This window comes from Mustela erminea, chromosome 16 (genome assembly GCF_009829155.1).
Source record: "Mustela erminea isolate mMusErm1 chromosome 16, mMusErm1.Pri, whole genome shotgun sequence".
NCBI classification, from domain to species: domain Eukaryota; kingdom Metazoa; phylum Chordata; class Mammalia; order Carnivora; family Mustelidae; genus Mustela; species Mustela erminea.
Genome location: NC_045629.1, coordinates 10,734,630 through 10,762,283, shown reverse-complemented (window position 1 = coordinate 10,762,283; position 27,654 = coordinate 10,734,630). Strand labels below are relative to the sequence as shown.

The 27,654-nt window shown below is 41.3% G+C and overlaps 1 long non-coding RNA gene across 4 annotated transcripts in view; it reads left to right on the top strand.

The window, feature by feature from the left end:
• Positions 1 to 17,482: 17,482 nt before the first annotated feature.
• LOC116575311 overlaps positions 17,483 to 27,654 on the top strand; it is a 35,859-nt gene continuing 25,687 nt past the window's right edge. For all 4 annotated transcript variants that reach the window (XR_004279702.1, XR_004279703.1, XR_004279705.1 and 1 more), the window contains exons 1-3: positions 17,483 to 17,657; positions 21,425 to 21,457; positions 21,949 to 22,249. This is a non-coding gene — a long non-coding RNA (uncharacterized LOC116575311). The remainder of the gene's footprint in view (positions 17,658 to 21,424; positions 21,458 to 21,948; positions 22,250 to 27,654) is intronic.

Genomic DNA, 27,654 nt, shown 5'->3' with positions numbered 1-27,654 from the left:
CCCAGGATGTGATCTATTCTGGAGAATGTTCCATTTGCACTAGAGAAGAATGTATATTCTGTTGCTTTGGGATGGAATGTTCTGAATATATCTGTGATGTCCATCTGGTCCAGTGTGTCATTTAAGACTTTTATTTCCTTGTTGATCTTTTGCTGGGATGATCTGTCCATTTCAGTGAGGGGAGTGTTAAAGTCCCCTACTATTATATTATTGTTGATGTGTTTCTTTGATTTTGTTATTAATTGGTTTAATAACATGGGATGCTCCCATGTTAGGGGCATAGATATTTAAAATTGTTAGATCTTCTTGTTGGACAGACTCTTTGAGTATGACATAATGTCCTTCCTCATCTCTTCTTATAGTTTTTGGCTTAAAATCTAATTGATTTGATATAAGGATTGCTACCTCAGCTTTCTTCTGATGTCCATTAGCATGGTAAATTGTTTTCCACCCCCACACTTTAAATCTGGAGGTAACTTCGGGTCTAAAATGAGTTTCTTGTAGGCAGCATATTGATTCGTTTTTTTTGTTTTGTTTTATTTTGTTTTAATCCATTCTGAAACCTAGTATCTTTTGATGGGGGCATTTAGCCCATTTACATTCAGGGTAACTATTGAGAGATAAGAATTTAGTGCCATTGTATTGCCTGTAAGGTGACTATTACTGTATATTGTCTCTGTTCCTTTCTGACCTACTACTTTAAGGTTCTCTCTTTTCTTAGAGAATCCCTTTCAATATTTCCTGTAGATCTGGTTTGGTGTTTGCAAATTCTTTCAGTTTTTGTTTGTCCTGGATGGTTTTTATCTATCCTTCTATTTTCCATGATAAGCTAGCTGGATATAGTATTCTTAGCTACATGTTTTTCTCATTTAGTGCTCTGAATATATCATGCCAGTTCTTTCTGGCCTGCCAGGTCTCTGTGGATAAGTCTGCTGCCAATCTAATATTTTTACCATTGTATGTTACAGACTTCTTGCTCCAGGCTGCTTTCAGGATTTTCTTTTTGTCGCTAAGACTTGTAAATTTTATTATTAGATGACAGGGTGTGGACCTATTCTTATTGATTTTGAGGGGGGTTCTTTGCACCTCCTGGATTTTGATGCTTGTTTCCTTTGCCATATTAGGGAAATTCTCTACAATAATTCTCTCCAATATACCTTCTGCTCCCCTCTCTCTTTCTTCTTCTTCTGGACTTATGGTATCATTTATCTCTCAAATTCTCCCCTCATGGTCCATTATCTGTTTGTCTCTCTTTTGCTCAGCTTCTTTATTCTCTGTCATTTGGTCTTCTATATCACTAATTCTTTCTTCTGTCTCATTTATCCTAGAAGTAAGAGCCTCCATTTCTCATTGCACCTCATTAATATCTTTTTTGATTTCAACTTGGTTAGATTTTAGTTCCTTTATTTCTCCAGAAAGGGATTTTATTTCTCTTGACAGGGTTTCTCTAATATCTTCCATGCATTTTTTGAGCCTGGCTAGAACCTTGAGAATCATCATTCTGAACTCTAGATCTGACATATTACCAATGTCTGTATTGATTAGGTCCCTCGCCTTCAGTACTGACTCTTGTTCTTTTTTTTGTGGTGAGTTTTTCTGCCTTGTCATTTTGTCCAGATAATAATATATGAAGGAGCAAATGAAATACTGGAAGGGTGGCAAAGACCGCCAGAAAATGTGCTTTAACCAAATCGTGGCGGGGGGGGGGGGGGGGGGAAGGGAATAAAAAGAAGTTCAGAAAAAAAAAATTAAGAAAGAAAACAAAAAAAAAAATATATATATATATATAAAACTGGTGACTAGAACAGGGTCACCCACTTAATTTGGGGAGTATTGTAGTCTGTTAGAAGAAACTCCCTCCCAAAATTTTAAAGAATAAAAAATATATATAAGGGTAAACACAATGAAGGGATGGAATATGACTATAAAGATGAAAAAAAAATTTTAAATTTCTAACAAAGGAGTTGATAAGGTAAGTTGGTTGGGAGAATAAAGAAAAAGAAAGTGGAGAGAATTTGCTTGGGCTGGAGATTAGATCAAGCCCGGTGTTAGATTTAGGGTTAATTTTGACCTATTGGAAGAAGTTGTACCCCAAATTTTTTTAGAAGAAAAAACCCTATGTGTATACAAAAAAAGTTAGATAAAATGAAGGATAAAATATGAGTATAGTAATGAAGTTTCAAAAAAGATTTTTTTAATGAAAGGTATGAAGATAATCTAGTTAAAAAACGTTAAAAGAGGAAAGGGTAAAAGTTGAAAAAAATTAGCAGAAGAAAAAAAATTTAAAAAATTTAATTAGCTTTGCAAGACTAAAGATTCATGGGAAGAAAGCCATGAATTCCATGCTTTGCTCTCTCCTCTGGAATTCAGCTGTTCTCCTTGGTAAGTGAACTTGGGCTTGGCTGGATTTCTTGTTGATCTTCTGGGAGAGGGGCCTGTTGTAGTGATTCTCAAGTGTCTTCGCCCCAGGTGAAATTGCACCACCCTTACCGGGGTCCTGGCTAAGTAATCCGCTCAGGTTCACTTTCAGGAGCTTTTGTTCCCTGAGCGTTTTCTGTAGAGTTCCGGAGGACAGGAATGAAAATGGCTGCCTCCCGATCTCAGGCCCGGAGGAGCCGAGAGCGCGGGCCCCACTCTTTCGGGCGCCCTCAGAGAAAAGCACTCAGTCACTCCCGTCTCCCTGGCCTCCGGCTGCACTCTGAGCTCACCCAGCCTGTGACCAAGCTTCTCTGGCTCTGGCACACAGCTCCGCCTGGAGTCTCTGAACCCCACAGATCCCTGAGCTCTTCCAGGTCGGGGTCTCCCTGGATCTTGTGGGGACCCCCCTCACAGAGCATCGGCCTGTGCCACAGATTACGGTTCAAGGTAACCCCGAGTTGAGAGTTCACTCCTTGGCTCTGTTTCTGTAGCCGGCTTTCCCGCTTTTATACCTGTGAGCTCTGTGACATCAGACACCCTGATCCTTCCATGACCCTGCGGTACCTGAGACCATGCTGTCCCCACGTGGGCTTCAGTCCTATTTAGCCTCTGGAGTGATGCCCTCAGTGTAGCAGACTTTTTTTTTTTTTTTTTTTTTTACAGATTTTATTTTATTTATTTGACAAACGAGATCACAAGTAGGCAGAGAAGCAGGCAAAGAGAGAAGGGGAAGCAGGCTCCCCACTTGAGCAGAGAGTCCAATGCGGGGCTCAATCCTAGGACCCTGGGATCATGACCCAAGCTGAAGGCAGAGGCTTTAACCCACTGAGCCACCCAGGCGCCCCTGTAGCACACTTTTAAAAGTCCTAATTTTGTGCTCCATTTTTCCGTTGCTTGCTGGGAGCCCCCCACCCCCGGCCCCCGCCACAGTCTATCTTCCTGTCACTTTGGATTCACTTCTCTGCCGGTCCTACCTTTCAGAAAGTGTTCGATTTTCTGTTTCTAGATTTGTTGCTTTTCTTTTCTTTGATCTCGTGTTGGATTTGTAGGTGTTCAGAATGGTTTGATAAGCTATCTAGCTGATCTCCTGCTACCTGATGTCATCTCAGCCTGGTACTTCACCATCTTCACTCCTCTCTCTGCACATGATACTTTCTTAAAGAGAGAGGTATATATGTATATACAGTGATTATTTTAGTAAATCAGCCTGCTAAATTTTTTCTCTTTTTAAAAGATTTTATTTATTTATTTGACAGAGAGAGAGAGAGAGAGAGAAAGAGCACAATCAGGGATAGTGGCAGGCAGAAGGCGAGGGGGCAGCAAGCTCCCCACAGAGCAGGTGAACCCTGATATGGGACTCAATCCCAGGCTTCCCAGACCATGACCTGAGCCCAAGGCAGTTGCTTACCCAACTGAGCCACCCAGGTGCCCTGCCTGCTAATTTTTTCTAACTGAGCATTGCATTTCACTTAATAAAAACAACTTTTTTTTATACCTAGTTTGTTAAAAATAATTCTACAATCTAGTCTAATTATTGGAAGGTTTCTAATTGCTTTAAACTTCTCACACATCCCCAGTAATATTTAATAATCCTTTGGTAAATTTCATCTGGTTCTGCTTTTATGTTTTGCAAATGGGTTTTACTTTGCTTTGCTACACTTCTAAAAGGTAATTCTCTCTAGATAATCAAGTTAAGTAGATGAATTTTGGTATAAAATACAACCAGAATTCTTAAATAGAGAACTGGGCAAGTATAATGAATTATTTTTTATGAAGCTATACAACTAATCAAATGTTTATAAAAATATGAATCTAGAAAACACTGGGGGCAGATAATTTTGAGGTTAACATTTCATATTACTGTAACTATTCATTCTTAAATGATAATTCCTGATAAATATGAATACTGCTCTTTAAAGTCTTTCTTCAAAGCTGCAAGATCTTCTACACAGATCTTTGCTTTTCAATCAGAGGAAAGAGTTTGAGAGAAGGGGAGGGAAGGCTAGTGGCTAGGCAGCCCCAGAGAAGGCATGGTGTGCCCTGCCTCAGCAGAGTTGAAGAAAACGAGGAAGTTTGTTTGCTTGTTTGCTCTTTGGAGGAGTATATACACAAATATACGAATACACGTTTATAAAAGGAAACATGGCTCTGTTGTGGAGGAAATTGGGAAATTTTCATGACCTGAATTCTGAACTAACTAACTAACTAACTAACTAACTAAATAAATGGGAATAAAAATATCAGAGCTAAAAGAAGGAAGATTTTTCTTTTTGATAAACTGGGGGTTGGAGAATGATCCGGCTGGACCACTCCAAAGCGTTTATTTATATGTGAGGCACTTGTAAAGAGAGTCTAAGATGAGAAGGAATGTGTTATAAATGAGAATCTTTTTAAACCTGAGTATTTTTTTTTAAGATTTTATTTATTTATTTGACAGAGAGAGAGACAGTGAGAGAGGGAACACAAGCAGGGGGAGTGGGAGAGGGAGAAGCAGGCTTCCTGCTGAGCAGGGAGCCCAAGGCAGGGCTTGATCCCAGGATGCTGGGATCATGACCTGAGCTGAAGGCAGATGCTTAATGGCTGAGTCACCCAGGTGCCCATAAACCTGAGTATTTTTAACCCATAAAATGGGGTAACAAAATCTTCTCACCTTTTTCCTAGAAGATACAAATAAATGAAATTTGTAAAGAATCCCTACCTCCCAGAGCTCCATTGACGTTCCTTCCCTCTGTCTATTCCACATCCATGTGCCCTTGAACACCACTTTGTGAGTCAAAGAGTTCTTGCAATTTGGGATAGCATACTAGATAACCACATGTAATGAAAAACTTCACCTCTGTGAAACAGGAGTGTGTGTGTGTTACCTGTGGTTGAATATCCAGGTATATCATCATGGAGTTAATGAATTTGAAGGCAGCGATTGAGAGTTTGCACTGGGCTGATATCAATTCAGTACACTAGAGCTAACAGCTGCCAGAGGAGCTGCTCTTTGAATATTTCATGATGATGAAACTTTATTTGCAAGAGAAATTAATGTTTATCCCCCCTCACTCCCCACTTGCCCCCACCAAATTCTGTTTGCATAGGCCTCCAAGTATTGAGGCCTTGGGCTTGCTCTCCAACAGTGTTTCCTGACGGTGGTCACTTCCTCTGCTAATTTATGTGTTATAATTACTCGCTGATCACTGGAGACAATTTCTCAAAGCTGCTGCTTTACTAAGATTAGGGCTCCTATATATTCCAGGAACAGAAATTCTTTTAGAACAGTTTATTTAAAAAATATTAGATAGAGAACAGCTCTTGCTTGAAAGTAGATTTTAGGCTTGAAATGTATTCCATAAAGGCACACAGAAGCAATTCAGAAGGAGGCAATCCAGAAGAAGCCACTGGAATAGTTCATTAAAATATCTCTGCATTGCTTTAAATCACTGAATTTGTGAATATTTCCTACTGTAGAATTTTAAAACTCTACCTACATTTTACTCTGTCAGTATGAAATCAGTATGTTGAATCCATCATAATCAAAACCAAGGAAAAGACAAAATAGGTATGAGGTAAGTCAGTTTCTCTTCCTCGTGGCCAGGGGCCATGATGGTATTTATATTCTCTGTTGAACAGAGAATTCCAAATATCCTTTCTTAAGTGAAAACTCAATGTGAAGCCTTCTGTTTTATATTAAGAGTTCATGTGAAAAGGAAAATTAGGTGCTAATTTGTGTTAGCAAATTTCTTTCCTTAAAAATAAAGCAATTAGAATCTCTGTCTCTTCCTTCCACCCATTTCTCAAATATACCACAACTGTACATGGACTCTCACCTTTTGCTTGCCACTGTGGACAGAGACTCTGGCCGCTTCCCTAATAACTATATATTGTAATGCTTGTCTTCTCACAATTGGTTCTGGAAGCCAGAAGCCAGAGAGATATTTTAAAAAATAATTCTAAATTAGATGAATTCACTTACATCCTTAAATTGCTTCCAAGGCTACCAACCTCAGTTAGAATAATATCCAAACCCTTGCCTTGACTTACAATTCTCACCATGAGTTGCCTCTGGCCTCCACTTAACCTGCCATTCTTCCTACCTTGGCCATCTTCTGTGTCCTTATCTCGAATTTACTTACCTTGTTATCTGCCCACAGTGGCATTAGCTTCTGTCTGCCTGGAACATTCTTTCCCCTTATCTTTAGTTGGCCATGTCCTCATGGTTCAGATCTGACCTTAACATCTTCTTCAAAGAAAATGTCCCTGACCTGTCTAAACTAGACACCCTCTTTATGTTTATCATGTTAGCCTGTTTTTATTCTTGGCATAGTGTATAGATATTTTCTTGTTTGTTTATTTATTGTCTGCCTCTCCCTCATTTCATTGGGGATATTGTTTGGTTAATTCAAGCTGTATCACCAGCATCGAGAACAGAGCACAGAAATCACACATGTTCAGTAAATCTTTGTTGAATAAATGACTGAATGGAAGTCTAACTATAACAATCTAAATATTGAAATTCTTACAGATTGATTATTATTTTCTTTCAAAATGTAGTTGCTCAAAAATAAAGCCTGTTTTGATAAATAGTATAAAATTAGAATGCTATTGGGAATGCATTTTAGTTATATAAATGGGAGCATTTTTCCTCATTTTTTTCTTGTGTATATTCATGAACATTACTTTTTACTGATCCCAACTGAGAGTTCCACATCAAGTCTATTTTCATTTTCTTGTTTTTGGAGATGTAAGTGCCAAGTAAACTTGTTCAAATCAGTAAGTAAAAGGTCACAGAAGTTGTTTTAAGAGTAGTGTCACAGTCTTTGATTATAAGCCAAAAATTTCTGTGCTCTACCATCAAATACATTTTTTTGATGATTGATCATCTAAAATTATAAAGTGTCCTTCTGTTTCATTGAAGGGAGAGATTTGGAGGCCACCAGACTAGCAACAGAGTCATTTACTTTCTCAGTCCAGACTCTATCATGAGGATCTGCCACCCTTGGGTGTGATCTAAGGTAGGTTCTTTGTGCAAATCACAGGCACAGGTGAAAGGTAGGCCTCTTGTCTGTAAGGTGGGTGAAAGAGGGTTGTGAAGAAGGGGCTCACAAAATGGAGCTGATATGGCCTGAAGGATGTTCTTTAAAGGGGCAGAGTACATCTGGGAATAGTAACAGAGCAGGTGGAGGTGGACCTATGATGCTCTTGCAGTCTGGGGCCAGCACACCCAGTTAGAAGCTCACAGGCTTATAGCACAGGGAACTGAGGTCCAGAAAGGCAGGTGCCAAGACGCAGGTGTTAAAGGGGGAGATAGGAGGATGCTGAAGGCAAGGTTTGCTATTCCCTCTTTGTGCTTGTTACTAGTCCTGCATTCCTTCACAGGCACAAACCGCCTCCCCTCTTTAGCATTTCTCTCCCATTTGCCCTATTCCCTCCCTACAATTCCAGATTTCCTTACCATAGAAACGTTTTTAGTATGCTGTATTTCAAAAACACTATGGGATAATTAATCATAGACTTTGGTCGGGGGAGCCATCACTGTTTTTCTCTCAAAAACAACAGGAACAAAAAAGGAATTTAACTTTCAAAACATGTTTGAAGGAAGGCTTCTTTTCCCCTACAATTTTTTTTTTTTTTTTAAGACTTGCAAGAGAAAAGAGGATTGTTTGGGCAAAGAAATGAGATAGCTTTTCTGACAGCCTTGGAATAAATTGGTAGCTTCCTTCATAACCTTTGAAAATAATTCACAAACTCCACGCCTGCTCAGAGTTCCCAGGACAAACCATGTAATAACCGGGGGCCCTGCAGCGGTCTGTAGCAGGCCAATGTCAGCTCAGATGCTCTGACAAACCACAGTTCACCACATTCTGTCTACTGGCAGATGATCCCCAACAGATAACCACAGTGAATACTTCCCCGTGTCACCGCGATCAACCCCCATGGTCTCAGAGATAAATCACAGAAGAAAGGCAGGCTGAAAGCAATGTCAGCCAGCTTAAAGAAAAGCACCATTAAGGGTTTTCCCCTGGCCTTTTGGATGCTGACAAGTATTTTTCTGGGATTGAACACAAGAACATGTTCATTATGAGAAAGTACCAGCATCTTTAAGGACCTAATAGCTTCCAGGAGCAGTATGGTTATATGTTGCATGTCCTTTGAAAAAGGTCTCTTTGTCTTTCTGGAGGTCATTTGAATTAGCTTTTTGTGTTAGTAATGATAATTACTACAGAGTTGTCAAATTCTGCATCGCTCAAGAAGATCAGAACGACGTGTTCTCCAGGCTTCTTCCCCTGACCTTGCTGCTGACCTATGTTCCCTCCAGCACCCAGGCACCCTGTTTCCCTCCTGAGTCCAGAGTATAACTTCCTGCAAGTAGGCTCCCCCAGGTGCTCTACAAAGACTGACTTCATTGTAGACTCTTCCTTCAGTGATTTCTGGTTTTGTTTGCTTTTTTCATGGTGTTTCCTTACTGAGTTTGAACACCCTCCAGATTGTCTTGCCTGAGAGGGAAAAAACAACACCTGCTGTATTGAATTATACTCTCCACCAGCAGCTGGCTTCTCTCCCCTTTTCTCCAAGCATGTTACCTTCAGCCCCTGTCCTTTTTTTTTTTTTCCAATTTTAATTTTTTATTTTTTATAAACATATGTTTTTATCCCCAGGGGTACAGGTCTGTGAATCACCAGGTTTACACACTTCACAGCACTCACCAAAGCACATACCCTCCCCAGTGTCCATAATCTCACCCCCTTCTCCCAAACCCCCTCCCCCCAGCAACCCTCAGCATGGAGGTTCCTCAAAATGTTGAAAATAGAACTGCCCTATGACCCAGCAATTGCACTATTGGGTATTTACCCTAAAGATACAAACGTAGTGATCCAAAGGGGCACGTGCACCCGAATGTTTATAGCAGCAATGTCCACAATAGCCAAACTATGGAAAGAACCTAGATGTCCATCAACAGATGAATGTATCAAGAAGATGTGGTATATATACACAATGGAATACTATGCACCCATCAAAAGAAATGAAATCTTGCCATTTGCGACAACATGGATGGAACTAGAGCGTATCATGCTTAGTGAAATAAGTCAAGCAGAGAAAGACAACTATCAGATGATTTCCCTGATATGAGGAAGTGGTGATGCAACATGGGGGCTTAAGTGGGTAGGAGAAGAATAAATGAAACAAGATGGGATTGGGAGGGAGACAAACCATAAGTGACTCTTAATCTCACAAGCCCCTGTCCTTTTTAATTCAAATAGGCTCTCCTAGAAAATAGCCCTCCCATGAGTCTGCATTCCCCTGGCTGTCCTGGGGTCCCAGGGATCGCTGCTGGATGGCACTTGGGCCTGCCTGCCATCCTTTCCATTTTTGTTTTCATAGAAATTGCCTGTTCTGTGCCTGCAGAGCTCTTGCAGAGCTGTGGAGCTGAGACCCAAGACACACCCATTAAGCACAAGGATCCCCTCCCTGTGAAACTTGGAGCATCTTTCACAAAAGGGATTGGAGACCTGGGTGCCTGGGTGGCTCAGTTGGTTAAGTGTCTGCTTTCAGCTCAAGTCATGATCCTAGGGTCCTGGGATCCAGCCCAGGACCCTTGAGCAGCAAGTCCTCATCAGGGAGACTGCTTCTCCCTCTCCCTCCCCCTCTTCCTGCTTTTCCTGCTCATATTCTTTCTCACACACACTCTCTCTCTCAAATAAATAAATAAAATCTTAAAAAAAAAAAAAGTGGGGAGGGATTAGAGACCTGTGGTCCTAGAAATGGCCCTGGGAGTGGGGGAGAGATCCCAGAATCTCCCTAAGGAGTCTGCAGCTCTAGAACATGAGGGTATTTTAGCATCACTTTTGCTTCACTTGGAAACCAACTAACTGTACTAGCTGTGGACATGCATTTTTATTAGAAAAAAAAATTAGAACATCAATAGCTCATGGCTAAAAACATAACAATTTGGTTTTACATATGTAAATATAAGTATAAATGAAAACAATTCCTTCATTTCCTACTCTACTTCCACTTTTCTGAAATCACCACACTTTAGCTAAGTCTTTCTGGTAGGCGTGTATTCTTCCCAGGTTTCTACTGATATTTTATAGGATGAGAGATGACTTTAAATTAAAAACAGAATTATGCCTCACATACTACTTTTCAATGTGCTTTTTTCATGGTGATTGTGGATATTGCATCATGTAAATATATTGAATATACAAATATAAAAAATTATATATATAATTTATTTTTTAAGTAGTTATATAGAATTCCAATGTAAATGGTATTTTTATGCCCAGATTTCATTCTCTTTATTGAGGAAAGAGTAATCACATAAACCATTTGTTGCTTTTGGATTAAACTGCTGCTTGTTTCAAACAATTCCTGTGTCTAGTCTCTTCTGTTTGTTGAATGGATTGATTGAATTATCCAGAGTGTATCAGAATTCAGTTTAACTTAAATGTGAGGCAGTTTCAACATTGGAATTCATTTTTACTTTTTTATTTTTATTTTCATTTTCTTTATTTATTTTGAGAGAGAGCGCACACATGCACAAGTGACAGGGGAGGGGCAGAGGGGAAGAATCTTAACCAGACTCCACGTCCAGAACAGAGCCTATTGTGGGACTTAATCTCACAACCCTGAGACCATGGTCTGAGCCAAAATCAAGAATGGGATGCTTAACAGATTCAGCTACCCAGGCATGCCCGAAGCTCAATTTAAAATAAGGAAAAGACCATGGATTCTGAAAAACAATCTGAGGGTTTTGAAGGGTTGGGGGGTGGGAGGTTGTGGGAACCAGGTGGTGGGTATTAGAGAGGGCACGGATTGCATGGAGCACTGGGTGTGGTGCAAAAAACAATGAATACTGTTACGCTGAAAAGAAATAAATAAATTTAAAATAAATAAATAAATAAATTAATTAATTAATTAAATTAAATAAGGAAACCAACATTCTCCTAGCACTGTAGAATCTAAGGATTGGACTTCACTTGAAAGTTCACCTGAAGAGCTGCTTGTTCCTGGTCAAGTCTTCCCTCCATCACTCTGCAAAAAGGCCACTAAGGCTCCGTTTGCATGTGGCCAGTGACAGGGAAATCATTACTCCCAGAAGCAATACATTCTTTCAAGACAATGTGAGATAATGGAAGAAAGTATGGGTTTGGTGGTCACTGCACCCGCTGGACTCCCTTCTTTTTTAGATATGAAACAAGTTACCAAAATGTCTCTATACCAGCTTCATATTATGAGGCTTATGTTAAAAGTAAATGCTCAGACTGAAAGCTCTGCTCTTGATATGGAAAGCTTCTGGAGTTTAGAAAATCCCTTTCCCTCTCTACAGAGCCCCGATTTCAGTTCTCTTGCCTCTCTATGGACCAGATCAAGTCTAATAATCAACTCAGAACAAAGTAAGGGCACTTTCCTCTAGGTTCTGTTGCCCCTCTCCTTGAAGAAATGGATGAACTTCATTTAATGAGAAAGGAATCTTAGGACAACAAAATTTGCAGGGACTAAAAATACTTTGGAAAATATTTTTCAAAAATTCAAAAATATTACCCTCCTCCTCTGTGTTTGGGTGAGCTGGGCTAACAATGCTCTTCAAAGGGGACCTCTGTATTGAGGTGCCCCAGATCTCTGTTTCCAGACCACATTTATTTTTGAGGCTCAACCTCATAATGTAAGCTGTTAACTAGTTATCTTTATGGAGATTCATCAATTCTACACATTTGCTGATCACCTCTTCTATGCTGGACTGATGCTAGAAATGAAAAGATAGATAAAATATTGTCCTTTGTTAAAAGATAAACTGAAGCATATTCATATTATCAATTGTAAGAATGTATTTGAAAAAAAACCAATTCAATTCAGGCAGCAACAATCCAGAATTGTGATTGTCCTTAAGATTTTGATTTTGTGACCTTGAGGTATTTACAGACTTAGACTTGGGCTTGCTTACCTAGGCTGCCAGGGCATTAGAGCCACGTCGGTATTATGGCCTCCTTTTTAAATTAATTTAACAACTTGTTCTCAAGGCCTTCTAGAAGAAGCAGACATGTGGACGTGGAGTGATAGGATCACATGGGAAGGCCAGGGATGCTGGAGCAGATGAAGCTTACTTCGACCAAGACTTAATGGAGTTAGCAGTCATGCCTTGGTGAGCAGGCAGGGTAAGAAGTGAGGATTAGTGGCTGTGTCTTGGAAAGATGAGAAGTAAAAGAAAGAGCATTCCAGGCATAGTGATCCAACCCAAGACACTTGAGAGAACATCTGTTTCTAGGGATCACAGGCAGGGCAATATGAATGGTGTGCAGAGCATAAGCAGGCAGTGATGAGAGATGAACGCAGAGTAGTTTTTTATTGCTGCCATAACAGATTACCTCAAACAACATTTTCCAACCAGGCCAATTTCCTATCTCCCAACTCTGTCAGTCAGGTCAGTGTGCCTCAGCTGTGTGCGCTACTTAAGAGTCTCACAGGGATGATATTAAAAATTGGCTGCGTCGAGCTCCTTTCCGGGGACTCTGGGGAGGAGGCCACTTCCAAGCTTAGTCAAGTTGTTGGCAGCATCCTGCTTCTTCTGTGTAAGACTGTGGGCCCCATTTCCTTGCTGGCTGTCGGCCAGGGTCACCTTTAGCTCCTAAAAACCTCTCTCCAGTTCTTCTACATGATTCCCTACATCTCAGAACCTGCAATGGAACATCGAATCCTTCCCATGCTTGGAATCTCTGAGTTCCCAACTTGCCTTCCTCTTCTTCCTCCGGGCTGAGACAACTTTCTACTTCAAGTGCTCTTGTGGTCAAACTGCCACCTCCCACCCCCACATAATCCATAATAGTCTCCCATCCTCGAGGTCCGTAACTGAATCACATCTGCAAAGTTCTTTTTGTTTTGGGGATAAGAACATTGAGCATCACTGGGAGACATTCTGCCTACCAGAATATGGGCAGCACCAAGAGATAATCTCAAGATTTGTGTGTGCGCGCAAGTGAGTGTGTGTGTGTACACTCGTACAGGAACTCTCCACCCAAGTCAGGATTACACAAGTCAAGGTTCCCAAAGTAGAGAAGCACCAAATGACATATTCTTTTCTTTCTCTTTTTTTTTTTTTTAGGATTTTATTTATTTATTTGATAGAGATCACAAGTAGGCAGAGAGGCAGGCAGAGAGAGAGGTGGAAGCAGACTCCCTGCTGAGCAGAGAGCCCGATGTGGGGCTCAATCCCAGGACCCTGAGAGCATGACACGAGCCGAAGGCAGAGGCTTTAACCCACTGAGCCACCCAGGTGCCTCAACATATTCCTTTCTTAGAGATTCGAGAACATATTTTTATGTCAAGGTCTGTGCTAAGGGAATCTGTAGATTTTCCCTAGTGTTCTCCAAATTTGTTTTACCTTAAAATTTATTTTTCTCCTTGAATGTTCCTTATTAACTCCCTAGGAACTGGTATCATACAGAGGAGGCTTTGGGAAACTGATTTAGAGAGGTAAATCAAGATGTTCCTCAGCCACACTTAACTATTTGCATATTGTTTTAAAGGCTGAGAGTCAGTGCCGGACTTTTTGCAGGGAACTTCATCATTGAGTAGATTTTAACAAGAATCCTTTAAATACAGAGGAGAATGGGTATTAGGGAAAGAAGAGGTGCAGTAGGAGGGAGAGAAGTTGGAAGGCAGGAGTCAGATTCTAAGCAAGAAGTGGCATTAGCCGAGAATCAAATGGATAGGTAAGAGGGGAAGAAGTAGGCTTTGGAGGGTAGATTTGGTTTTTGCAAACACTTCATTTTGCGGCCAACTCTGTCCTTCACTCTCTCCCCATGTACCTTATACTCCAGAGGCTTTTAAATTCCCTACCAGGCCAAGCCTTGCCACGTCTGCCCATGTTACTGCCTCTGCTCAATGCTCCCTTTTCTCTCCTCTGCCCAATACTGGCCTGTCAGCTATTGTTTCATTTGTGCCTTTTGGACAAGACATTTCTACTCCTAGAAAACTTTCCACCCAGCTACATTTATTGCCTCCATCTATCAGACTGACTAACAGCTGACTCCTTCATCCTGTTCTATGATCACTTTTCTTGTTTGCCCTCCCCTGGAGGTAAGTTCTGTAAGTAAAGAGCCATGTAGCACCTTTCTGGGCACAACATACGGCCTCAATAGAGATTTACCTAATGAATGAGCAAAAGAATGAATGAAATATTGTCAACTGGGTAAGAGAATTTAGGGTAGAAAAATAAGAGGTGGACATAAACTTGTGCAATTCTTTTCTAACATGAGAATCAGTTACGGGGCTGAGATCATTTTTTTTTTTTTTAAGATTTTATTTATTTATTTGAGAGAGGGAAAGCACAATCGGGGAGTGACAGAGGGAGAGGGAGAAGCAGGCTCCTTGCAGAGAAGAGAGCCTGGACTAGATCCCAGGACTCTGGGATCATGACCTGAGCCCAAGGCAGACACTTAACCAACTGAGCCACCCAGGTGCCCTGGGCTAAGATCATTCTTCAGTGAGTTTATCTTATGCATCAAAATGGGACATGGCTGGTATAAGAAAATGGAGAAAGCCTCCTTTATGCCTGATTAGTCATACAAAGCTTAAAGAGTTTTTAATTATTCCCCATTTTCTGGTTGTGACCCAGTAAATGGGACCCTTTGTCTAGTGTTACAGAGGGCAGCATTTTAAGTAAGTAGAATGATGGCAGCTACTTTGAAAGGAATGAAATTCATTTTTGGATTTTAGGTGTGCTGTGTTAGAGTTTCAAAGTCAGTTCATAATCATCTTTCACGTGATGTCAATAGACATTTGACTGAATATTTTCTGGGAAGTTTGAACATGAGCAAATCTAAAGCAGGGATTTGATTTGTAGTCAAATGGGATAGGGCGTGAGGAGGTCATTTGAAACATTTCTTACAAAAAGTTGTACCTGTTTCTGAGACTACCGTCCAACTCAATCAAGTTCCACACTCCCAGTTTTTTTCTGACTGAGCCATGGCACGAGGTTGACCTAATAAGTAATCTGTTCACACCTGATGGCGCACAGTTGTTGCTCCTGCTGGCATGCTGAAGTCAGGCTACTTCAGTCACAGTGTGATGTGTTCAAGGCCTGATAAGTTGGCAGACATGGGACCCTCCCCTGCCAGGCCATGCCTACAACCTCCCGATATGGTATCACACCTTTGTCTGAGGATGCCAACCTTGGCTCTCAGGGATCCATGAAGCTGGCAAGAGGGACATGAGCTGGAGTTAGATCTCATTTTAATGAAAGATAGAGATTCTGGAATTCTTCATAAAAATAATGCCAGGAAAAACACAGTAACCCTCTTCACTGACTTGCTTCACTTTTAGCTATTTCTATGAACCTCTCTACTCATCCTCTTTTGTCTTTATATACCTTTTATCCATTGGTTTGGGATGGTTTAAATTCCAATTTTCTACACCACAGAAACAGAAAGCCACCAAAACTCCATATTAAAGCCATATTTTAGATTTTTAAATGACCAGATAGCCATTTTTTTTAGTAGCAGTGAGGTAAACCTTAAAAGAGAGGGCAATCCTTATTAATAAATAAGGAGATAGAGGCTGCTGGTCTTGTGTGTTGCTTTGCTGCTGAGAATTACATAGTCAAAAAGAGCAACCATTACCAGGGAGTTTTCCAATATGAAGACAGTTACAAACTGTTTAACATGGATGCTTTGCTTCTTCTGGCTTCAGAATAATCCTGAATGTCCTCGATTTATCCTCTTCCCATATTTCATATTTATCCTTTAAAGGATGTTAAAATCATGGCCACAAAGTAAAAGTGACCTCTACTACTGAGTGTTCTCCAAAGACTTTCGGGCCTTTTTTCTTTTACACAGAACCTGGCGTTGAAAGGAAGTCTGAAGGTCATCAGTTTCAAGCTTTAGATGATAAGACAATGCTCTTGGAATATCCTTGTGTGATGAGTAGTTTCCAGGGTATCTCAGACACTACTACATGCCTTCTTCAATCAAAGAGGCTTTCAAAGACCACTTTAATTTCTAATCTAGTCAGGTTTCCAGTAACTTAGAGATAGAATATCCAGGTAGGTTTCCAGGTGGCAAGGGCCAGTTTGACATGGCTTGATTCACTGCCCCTCATGTGGAAGGGTTACAAGTCCTTGTCTCCCTGACATTAGGCTTGGTCACATGACTCATGATGTCCCTTTCTATGGAAAGACTGTACTAATCTAAAGCTTGAATTGAGGTTTGGTCACATGAATTGTTTTGGCTGACGAATGGGTATAAAAGTGATGAACATCCCTTTCAGGCAGAAGCTCTAAAAGATATTTGGTGACTCTGTCATCTCCCTTTGCTATAAAACTGATATTAATGTATCTCAGATATGCTGCTTCTGGAGTAAAGCTGTACCTGATAAGCAGCCATTCATGTGAATGAAAAATAAACTTATCTTTGTTTTCCTAAACACTGAGATACTGGGGTCAGCTGTTACCACAGCATAACTTAGCCTAAGCTGACTGGTACAATCACTTAACACTGGTTGGCACCCTCTAGCAGGAACTGAAAAATAAAAATTAAGCCAACCATTGGGCTGGTCAAAGAAGGGGGTGGGGATGAGGAGAGCTTTAGGAATGTTGGCCCAGGAAGAAAGACTTATTTACCAAAATTTGGGATCCAAAAACATGAGCTACATGGGTAAGAAGGGGAAGATGTAAAGTCAAGGAGCTAAAGCAGAAATCCATTTATTCATGCATTCATTCCTCATTCAACAAGTGTTTATTGAGCAGTTAGAATTTTCTAGGCTATAGTCTAGTGTTGGGATGAAAGTAGTGAACAATAGAATGTGTTCATTTTGTTCACCACCATACACTCAAATGCCAAGAATAACCCTGAGACTATTTTAGGAACTTAACTATTCAACAAATAGTTTCTTAGAATGATAGGACACCTTATAGGAGTGAGATCTCATGGTGAATGCCAGACTCTGGTATCCCAAATGAAGTATAACATGGTTTGATGAGCTTCCTACATTTCCCAGCGTGAGTCCCAGCCGTAGTTATGATTCTATACTAGAGCTCCAGGTGCCATGAAGTCAGCAGTGGCTGGCTCCTAAGTGCTGTGCCCCTGGATGTTCCTGACAGAATCTGGAATGTATCATGTGGAGACATTCCTAGAGGAATTCCGTGTTTAAACTGATTCAGCACTCATTGAGTGGTTCTATCACAGGGGGAGAAGGGCAAGAGTATTGTTGATAGGATTTGAGGCAGCTGTGTGCCTTCATTAATTATATAACCATGGGTAAGAGTAAGTTGTTGATTTTTCCTGAGTTTCCTTTTTTTTTCAGTTGACCTTAATGGCATTTATGGTATAAAGTTGTCGTGAGGATCAAGTTAGATAATACATGTAATTCAGTATATTACATAGCTAGTAGTGACCACTTCCTAAGGGATAATAGTGGACAATACCCACAGTCATTGTGAGTGTCATAATTATCATTTTTCCCATTTGAGTGCCCTGGTCTCCCTAGCAGCTTGACCAGGTGGCTTGGCATTATGGAATTTTGCTTGCTGTACATGGCTAATAATCTAATATAAATATGAATATGAACATAAATATAATCTAACTCTGGTTTTTATCTATCATATAACTGAAACCTTATTTTCTCAATAATTTTAAATTGAGGACAGTAGCAGGAGAGAGGATTAAAGGTGACCATTTGTTATATAAAACAGACAGTGGGCTTTGGATTTAATCCTGTCCCACTTTGATAACAATAGCACTGTGCCAGGGGCTTTGGAAATATAAGAATGAGGCAGATACCCTCTAGTTCCATCCATGTCATTTCAAATGGCAAGATTTCATTTCTTTTGACGGCTGCGTAGAGGGTATTATGCTGAGCAAAATAAGTCAATCAGAGAAAGACAATTATCATATTATCTCCCTGATAGGAGGAATTTGAGAGTCAGGGTGCGGGGTTTAGGGGGTAGGGAAGGAATAAAATGAAACAAGATAAGATCGGGAAGGAGTCAAACCATAAGAGACCCCTAATCTCACAAAACAAACTGAGAGTTGCTGGGGGTGGGGGGTTAGGAATAGGGTGATTGGGTTATGAACACTGGGGAGGTTAGGTGATATGGTGAGTGCTGTGAAATGTGTAAGCCTTACGATTCACAGACCTGTACACCTGGGGCAAATAACACCTTATATTTTAATAAAAATAATTAAGAAAAAAAGAAAAAAGAAAAAGAAAAAAAAAAGAATGAAGCACATAGGCACTGACCTCCAAGAATATTCATTGCAATAAAAGAAATGAGACATAGACATTAAATAAAATAGGAATTATAAATATCATTAAAAGGAGGTAGTAATACAATCTGTAGTTCAGAGGAAATAGATTACATCCAAGTAGGAAGGCCTCATGGATGGAGTGGCAGGTGAGGTGGGATTTGATGTAGGAAATGTTGGGGTATGGAGCCAACAGCCAAGAAAGAATTCTTGAGACATCTTCAGTGCAAAAAGGTGGTTTTGTGAAAGGACAGGGACAGGACCCATGAGCAGAAAGAGCTGCACTGGAGTCATGAGGAGTGGCCCACTATATGCTTCCAAGTTGGGAGAGGGTTAGGGATATCGAAGGTCTTTAAGGAATTTTGGAAGCAAGGTTTCTAGGATTTTGAGGGAGCTAGCTATTGTTGGGAAAAAGGTCATTTATTACTGTCTAATAAAACCTTAGTCATGAGACACTTCAGATGTGTTTCTGTGGGCGTATGCTTGCGGGATGATTGCCAACATGTATCTTGGGGATAGAAATAAAGGATGTTTCAAAGGAATTTTTATATGTTAAAGAAGACTTACAGGATCCTCAGAGTGGGGATAATGTCAAGCTAAGATTGCCTTTTGCCCTTAGCAAAGTATTCACATGGAGGCAGCTGAGTTCCCGGAGGAAGGTCGCTCTGCCTGTTTCCAGGACTTCTCAATGGGTTGTAGGCAGCCAGGAAATTAATTTTTTTTTCTCTTCCCTTTGTTTCCTATATCAGGATTCATTTTGAGTAAGTGAAAATGGACCTGCAGTTGGGGAAGAAAGAACAGCTTACGTCAATTCGTGGAGAGACTTTGTGACAGACAGGACACCCCTGGAAATAGACCCTGAGATGGAGATCTGTGTGCTTTATTTTACATTCACTGGGGTGTGCTTATAGGGGCGTCTCTAAGGGAGCTGGGAGTGAGAAAAGCAGAACTGGCAGAAGAAGTAGTCTAATGGGGAGTAATGTAGCTACAACAGAGGCCAACCCAATGCTGACGTGACAAACAAGGCAAGGTAAAGAGGAAGTATAAGAAGGGACAGAGAAGGGCAAGAGAAGTAAAACAGAAGAGCCTCCTTTAAATCAGTGGAGAGGATTTCCAGAGGCACACGTGGCTGCTCCACAGATATTTGTTAGATAAATGGACTGTGAAAAAAATGACCAAATAAACAAGGTGAATCCTTTCAGTCACAGCCTTTTGTTTTCTGAGGGCCAACAGATCTGAGCTTATTTCTCCCACAAGTTAGTTCACTGACAGCAAAGAAGTAGAGTCTTCCTAGGTGCCCAACTCTGAAGAATGATATTCTCTAGCCATCTGTCCTCCTCAGGTAAATGTTAAAATGGGAACTCTTTCTAGAACTCTGTCAGAATTCCCAAAATATTGGGGAGCCTACTGAAGCTCCAGTGGTCTGGTTCTTTCTTCTTGGTGTATCTCCTAGCTACTGGGAGAAGGTGGTCCCATAGAAGGGACGGTAGGCCAGCTGATGGTTGGGATGTTTGCTGAGAAGAAGGGATATTACTTTCTGAGGTGCTGCCAAACTATGGGCCTCCTGAGGGGAGATACCTACACTTTATCTCATGCTTGAGGATCCAGAGCTGTGCAGGCATGTAACACAAAATGAATCTCTGTCCACCTGAGCCCAGTCACCTGTGTAATATGAGACACTCCTTATTAGCTGTACAAGCTGCTTCAAGGCACCAGCCATACCCACTAGTCCCAAAAGTTATATAGCACATTTCAGTCTAGACCTGGAACTTCAGTGAAAGTATGAAATTTTATAGGTAACTAATGACTTCATGATTTTAAACAATTGTATAAAGAAATTTCCTTAAGACTAAGATGACCCACTTGATAGACTACCCAAAACAGACAGGTGGGTTTTCCAATCTGCTAGAATCTCTGATTTGTTCTTCTCATACATCTGGAGCTCTGGAAAATATAGCAATTTCCACTCCAACCATACTTATTGAACTAGGGAATTAACATAGGTCTCGGGAATTGAGCTGAGGGGGCTACGATTTAACTTAAGAAATCAATATCCCCTACGTGGCCCCCATAAAGACATTTGAAAATCATATCAGTGGTTTAGGTACTGATTTGATCCTGTTTGAGGCCCAAGAAGGAACTTACTGGGAGGGAATTATAAAGGTCAGATCTCCATTTGACTGGAGAAAGTTGTAAGTATCTTAGACTATCTTCCTAGAGGTTGTGTGAAGTAAGGTTCAATAGAAGATAATGACTATAAGATATTAATAGCATCTCTTTTCTTTGTAGTTTGTGTAGAGTAGGTCTAACTACATTGATCAATCCTCTCATTGTAAAGTAGATATTGGTATCTACTGTAAAGTAGATATTGGTATCTACTGTAAAGTAGATATTGGTATAGAGGTAGGTATTTCCTTTTATTTTTTTGCATATTCAACCTGTTACTCTTATGGTGAAAGGCACTAGAAGTCCTTACAGAAGAATGGCTTTCTGTACAGACTGACTGACTTAGTAGCCATTAGTATAAAAAGGAGGAGAATCCACATAAAAATCTCATTCTTAGTTTCTCTTAAAAGATGAGTTCTAGAAACTAGGCTGTATTCCTTAGTGGTCATATCTGGTTGGAGCTGAGTAAATGGCTTCTCCTTTAGCTGGTTTGTTACAGTCCTCATAACTGATGTTTCTCTCATTCCAAGTTCTCAAGCATGTGTGAAAATAAATACAGTGTTCTCTCTGCTTGTTTCCGTTCTTACTTTTTGTTTTGTTTTGTTTTTCCCAAGGAAGAAGAGCAAAGGGAGAGTGGATACCACAAGGTAACTAACTCCCTGTCACATCTCCTCCAGTTATTTTATATTAAGATATTAATATGTTTAATATTAGTAATTATTTACGTTAATATTGAGATGTATTGATTCTTACATAATTAGGTCATCAGATGCATCTTGTTTGATTTTCATGTTATCATATTAAAAAATCTATGACTGAGTAATTTCCCATAGTATGCAGGTACCATTACTCAGTTAACCATCTGGATCTTTTGTTTCTTGTCTGTTTGCCCTTCTGGGGTCAGTAGCTACCGATTATCTATGGGGATCTCCTACAGACTTCCAGTAGGGTAAACTCACCTTTCCATCCTCCAACCCAAGGTTCAGAGTTGTCAAGGATTGCATCCTGGCCAATCAGTGCCTTGGCTTCCCCTGGCCTCAGTGGTGGGTTGGAGAATGGATATGTCACCATCAAAGTCAGAGAATGATATCTGCTGAAGCTTCTGGAACTGAAAGGGGTAAATCCTTTCCCTTTGCAGTGTCCCTGGGAAGGTGTCACTGAAACTCACATCTCCACTTGGCCACTGTATGAAGTACAGGACAAGGAGACCCACACCTACCCCCTGCACACAGGGCACAGGGATGAATGACAGAAGAAACCAGGCCCTAGCAATTTCATACAAGTCCTGCTCAAGTCTTTTGTGAGATCAGTCCACCTTGGGACTTTGCAGGTATTAGGGATAATTAATTTCATTTTGGGTAAGCCAGTTTGGTTCGGGCATTCTGTCACTTATGAGACATAATTGGAAGGGATCGATTCAAAGTGACAAGAAATGGAAGGTGAGGGATTAGTAATATCTTCCCTTGCATTTCTGAGTTTCTAAGAGAATGGTATCTCTTTTCTTGCAAAACCTATGCATTTCTACAAACATGTTGTCTGAGATGGCAAAGCAGACTTTCTGCCCAGGTGAAATAATCAGAAATTCTTTAAATGATAAGAAAAGGAGTAATTGTGTTGCAAGGTCTGCATGGCTGGAACAACTCCATGTCACACTCCTCCTTTTTTTGTAATCCAAAGGGCATGGCGAAGGTCAGCTACAAGAGGAAGACATAATGAGAAATTTAAAATGATCTTCTGCCTTTTAAGAACCAGCAAGTGGGTTTTCTTCCTTCCCCTTCTGCTCCGCTCCCCCGCCCCCCCGACAAATAGCGTATTCTCACTACACACAGAGTCTGGGGCTTGGCTTTCGTCACACGCTGACAGGTTTCTGTTTATCTTAAGTGAGAAATGGACAAAAGGAAACACGAAACAGATGAATGGGCAAAAGTATGAATAAACAACTCGGGCAGCTGAGTAGCAGATGGCTGCAGGGTCCCCATGACTAAACAAATTGCAAGATTTCTGGAAGGAGATGCTTGTTAATGTTTTTCTCAAGCAAAAGTTCAAGTGATAGAATAAAAATGACCTCATCGCTGACTGTAGCCCTTCCTTTGTAAAAAAGCAAAGAAAAGGTTTGAAAGGCATTGTGTTTTGTTTAAACTTTTTTTTTTTTTTAAGATTTTACTTATTTATTTGAGAGAGAGAGCTCACATGCACTAGAGAAAGCATGGGGGGTGGGGAAGGTCAGAGGGAGAAGCAGAGTCCCCACGGAGCTGAACCCCAAATGGGAGACTGGATCCCAGAACTCCAGGATCAAGACCTGAGCCAAAGGCAATTGCTTAACAACTGAGCCACCCAGGCGCCCAAAAGCATTGTTGTTTAAGTCACTCATTGTGCTCTCATTTATATTACACCATCTTTAACAGACCTCTGCCAGTGCTCTCTGTTGCAAATCTGGGGTACCAGAATGCCAAGAGCAAAATGACTCCGCTGGCCAACCGCATCTCCCCACCCTTCCCCTAGAAAAAGTTCTCGGAGAATGGCTCACAAGGACCTAAATTGTAATGCACTCTATAAGAATTCCACGGTGAAGGTACAGAGCGATTACGTGCATTGTGAGAATGGCCAATGCCATGGGCTTTAAGAGCAGACAGACTCGACTTTGAATCCTGAGTGGTTTTACTCTGCCTTACTTAGCTTCTTGGAGCTGCCATTTTTTCTTGTAAACTTAAAATAATAATACTGCTACCTTTATTTACTCAGCGAACATTTATCCAAAGCATTCTCTGGCCCTCAGACGCGGAAGGAAACGAGAAGGGTAAGGAAGAAACACATCCTTTCTCAGAGGCTGTGGTGAGGGTTCCTGCAGGGTTTACTGCGAAGGGCAGCTGTGGTTGGAATTTACACACCCTGGAGCCAGATTCCTGCAGGAAAATCACAGCTCTGAGCTTACTGTGTGACCCTGGGCAAGTTACTTAACTTCTTTGGGCCTCAAGTTCCTCCTTTGAAAGATGGAGCTAGTAAACAGTAGGCTATGATGAGAATTAAATGAGATAATAATATATCCCCACATCTATTAAATCCTAAAGAACAAAATAAAATAACATGCAAAGCACAGAGTGTGGCTCCCTATGAAGAAGAAGAAGAAGAAGAAGAGGAGGAGGAGGAGGAAGAGGAGGAGGAGGAGGAGGAGGAGGAGGAGGAGGAGGAGGAGGAGGAGGAGGAGGAGGAGGAGGAGGAGGAGAAGGAGGAGGAGGAGGAGGAGGAGGAGGATAAGAAGAAGAAAGAAAAATGCCTCATGCATTTGCTTCTGGTGGAACAGAGAGGCCCCACACATGTTATATGTTAAAACAGCTTATAATTGAGATTTTTGATTGGAGAGGAAACTAAATATCACCAGTTAAAAATAGTAAGATGTCTCACCTTGAATTTAATAATTTTAACTTTGAATGCAATAACTGGACTGGAAAATCTAACAGGCTTTCAATGTAACTTCCATTTATTTAATTACTTGATCACATAAATTCATTATTAATTTTCTCAGTGGGCCAAGCTTATGTCAACCCAGCCTCTAGTATTTTCTGCCTGAATTTTGCAATGGGACAACCCAAGAACCCAGGCTGCAGATGTAGGAAAATGACTAGCTAGGGTTGAAGGCAGGGGAAGGGGTGGGGGGCTGTATGCGGCAGAACACAAAGTCAACCAACACTCAGTACTTCTAGGAAATCCTCTGTGATGGCTTTTCAGATCCTGGATAGAGGCGCATGCCGTCTTTAGGGCACCCATTTTGCCAGAGCCACTGCGAGTGAGAAGCCTTGGGTGCTTTCTTTTTTGCGCATTGGCGCTGGTGCAGATTTTTCAAAAGATCCTTGTCACTTGGGTAGAGGTAATGTTCACGCAGCTGCTGCGCGGTGATCAGCAACGCTAAGAGACAGATCCATGTCCAGATTTAAGGGCATACAGGGCATCCCCAACCGCTTGCAGGGTACTATGGAAAAGAGGCTTCACAAGGCACTGCTGGTGTAGTTTATGGTGCACCTGCCCTCGCACTCGGGGTGAGCAGGGCGCACTGGGAGCGCGGCGCGGTTGAGATGCAGGGCCCAGCTTCCATAGCCCGTAACTACTCGGTTTCTGCCTGGGAGTCTCAGCTTTGGCTCTTACAGCACTGGAAATATCGTGCAACAGGGGTAACTTGGACTTGTGCCTGGTGGTTAGAACTCCGTCTTTTGATATTACCATTCATTTTTAAGATCTTTTAAGAAAAGGAGGGAGCATCACGGTTGCCTCCTGTCTCTGTGCCCTTTGCCAAGGGTTCAGTATCACGGCACTATGTTAAAGATAGGCCGGCCTTGTAAGTGCTACTCAGTACAATGAAATAGCACCTTCGTGAGTGGTACTTGACCCCAGAGAATCTAACATACAGCCAGGATGCAGTTGGGAAACATAAGTCTTTTTGCTAGGAGCATAAAGTTAGCACAGAATGTGGAGGCCTTAATGGCCTCCCCCCCGCCCCCGCCCCCGCCCCCGCCCCCGCCCCCGCCACACACACACCTCCACTCTGCACCCAGGCGCTCAGTGGCTCAGAAAGAGCATCCTCCTGGAGAGGAATAACATTGACTGCCTGGGTTCCCATAGCACTTAGTGTCTGCAGTGTATTACAGGTATTACCAGCCAAGCTCTTATCTATGTTCTCTTCCCAACAAAACCCTAAAACCTTGTTTATTGTCCCTGATGTTTTAAGATACGGAAAATAAGAGGACAAACTCGGGTCCAAAGCCTCCTGGCTGGTGAAGGTTAAAGTTGATATTCTGACCCCAGCCCAATGCTGTTAACTTTGGCACATGCACGCTTGTTACTGCCTGTTACCCTGAATTTGCTTTCAGTGACACAGGCCAAGTGAGGCACATAAAAAGACTTTAAAGTACATAATTTATTCCAAAGCCAATTTCATAATTTTATTTATTATTATTACTATTACTACTGTTCATTGCTGTTGTTTAATAACTGGCTTAACAAAAGATCACAAGAAAGAGCTCAATAAAATTTCTACAATAAGAAGCAGTCCCTGGTAGTGGCTCCCAAATAAGCCCCTGGCCACTGAAGTCCTCACAGTGGTTGTCAGCCGAGGCAGGGTCCCACCACACCTCTACCTCACCCCACCGCCCTGTGCTCCCAGCCAGATCTGTGACCCTGCTTCCTTCAGGGCAACAAGAAGGAACCCACAGGAAAGGACTTGAGAGAGTATGTAGCTCTTCACTCAGAGAGGTAACAACATGACTGATGACGGACATAGATTAGGTGCCTCTCACCCACGGCAGCTTCCAGTCTCACATGTGTTTTAACTTGGCAATGAAGACAGGATGGATACTAGCAGCCCCTGTAAGTGACCGGTGATGGCTGGTGAAGAAAAGCCACGTTGATTTGCCTACGAGGACCAACTTGGTCATGAGGGACAGTTAGCGAGGGAGACACTGATTCTGGAAAACAAAAGTGAAAAATGATTTTGTGTTTTATTACCAAGAACATCCTTTATCTGTGGACACAGAATAGGATGTGAAGACTGTTTCCTCTATTTTCTGTTTGCATTTGGAGACACCAGATGGAAGAGCCCATTTGGTTCTCTGGTAGGGTTTTCCTTTCAATCATTTATACCCATGTAATGAGGACCTACTCTGTGCCAAGCTCTGTGCTACCAGCTAAGGATATTAGAGTGGAGTGGTTTTTTTCCCACCTGAGTCAGGCAAGTGAATTAATCCTGTTGATAATAAATATTGAGAAAATGGACAGTATTCTCTGGGACAGACCAACCGATGTTAACAGTCCACCTCAGTATTTTGGTGATTTAGCATGTCACTGCCCCTTTGGTGGAAAGAGCCCTGCTCATCATGTATCATCATTATGAAACCCAAGCTCTTCTGCCCCAAGGCTTCACCTTCCTCTATGATCCTCTCCAGAGTTCTCTCCCTCCTGTTAGTGAATGGAAAGAGAGAAGGAGAATTGCCCTTAGAGGGTTTTTTGGGGCTTCCCCCCAAAATGGCACAGATTATATCAGAATTCAGCCGTATGGACATATCTAAATGCAAGGGAGGGTAGAAAATATAAACTTGATGTATATAAAGCTATACAGGAGAACCTGAATATTTGTGTAATCTAGAAACTCTGACATGGAGTTATGTTCAAATACCAACGTCCTAACAGTTTCCCTGTTTTAAAAGGGTGGAAGTTGCATTGGCTGAGGCCTTCCCAGTTAGTCATGGACCAAATCATCTCCCTTATTCCCTGTTAACAACCCCATTTTGTTTGTTGGGCCCTGCCCCAGGTGTTAAGCTCTTAGTCTTCCAAACTTATCATGACTGATTCTATTTGGCTAACACAAGTTCTCAGCTTTTCTTGCAGCTAATGGTGGCAAAGAGATGTAGATAGATATCTAATGAGGGCTTCTGAGAAAACAGTTTCTTTCTGATAAAGGGGCAGGCCTGGAAAGTAAGCTTGCTATCATTTTCTCTTCACCTTGCTTCTTGCCCTTGCATGTGGTGATAGGAACAGAATTTGGAACTGTGACAGCCATTTTGAGACAATGAGGCAACAGCATGAGAAAAAAAAAATCGTGTAACTATATGTACTCATTTACCTGAGACAATCTCATGTGAATCCTGCTGGCCCAGTATAATTTTTGATAATGCCTTTTTCATACTCAAAAGCATTCTAAATTGGACAACAAATTCATGGTCAGTCCCAGAAAAATCTTGAGATGCTGATAGGAAACAGTGATTAACTTCAATGTTGCGGAGTGGCTGGCCCAGCTCTGGAAGATTTACCTCCTGATTTTGATTTTAAGTAAATAGCAGATGTCTCCTGTGTAAAC